The sequence below is a fragment of the Chrysochloris asiatica genome, unplaced genomic scaffold (genome assembly GCF_000296735.1).
Source record: "Chrysochloris asiatica unplaced genomic scaffold, ChrAsi1.0 scaffold00124, whole genome shotgun sequence".
NCBI classification, from domain to species: Eukaryota; Metazoa; Chordata; class Mammalia; order Afrosoricida; family Chrysochloridae; genus Chrysochloris; species Chrysochloris asiatica.
The window spans coordinates 8,556,785-8,557,809 of NW_006408642.1; positions in this window are offsets into that span (position 1 = coordinate 8,556,785).

A 1,025-nucleotide genomic window follows, 5' to 3' on the forward strand; every position below is an offset into this window, starting at 1 on the left:
ATCACAATGCTGTCAAATTAGAAATCAACAAAAGAAAGACCAAGGAAATGAAGTCAAATACATGGAAACTAAGTAACACCCTGCTGAAAAGTGACTGGGTAGTAGAAGAAATAAAATGTGAATTCACAAAGTTCCTAGAAACAAATAAGAATGAAAACAACATACCATAATCTTTGGGACACGACAAAAGCAGTGCAGAGAGGACAGTTTATTGCAATAAATGCACACATCCAAAACCAAGAAAGAACCACAATCAATGCATTAACACAACATCTCCAACAACTAGAAACAGACCAGCAAAATAAATGTGCAGTCAATAGAAGAAATAATAAGGATTAGAGCAGAAATAAATGAGATAGACAACAGAAAAACTGCACAAAGGTTCAACAGGACAAGAAGCTGGTTCTTTAAAAGAATTAATAAAATTGACAAACTATAAGTAAACCTAACAGAAGAAAAGAGGGAGAAAACACAAATAACACACATGAGTAACTACATGGGTGATGTCACAACAGAACCAATGGAAATAAAAAGGATAATAACAGAATATTATGAAGAGCTGTACTCCAATAAATTTGAAAACCTAGAGGAGATGGATACATTTTTAGAAAAGTCGACCTATCTAAACTTACACAGAGTGAAGTAGAAAACTTGAGCAGACCTATAACAAAGGAAGACATTGACCAGGTCATCAAAAAACTCCCAACCAAAAACAGTACAGGTCCAGATGGTTTCACTGGTGAATTTGACCAAACATTCAGAGAAGAGCTGTCATCAATTCTACTCAAATTATTCTAGAATATAGAAAAGGATGGAAAACTCTCTAATACATTCTGTGAAGCAAGCATAACCTTCATACCAAAACTAGGGAAGGACAACACTAACAAGGAATATTATAGACTAATATCCCTCATGAACATAGATGCAAAAATTCTCAACAAAATCCTAGCCAACAGAATTCAACAACACATCAAAAAAATAACAGATCATGACCAAGTGAGATTCATACCAGGGATGCAAGGATG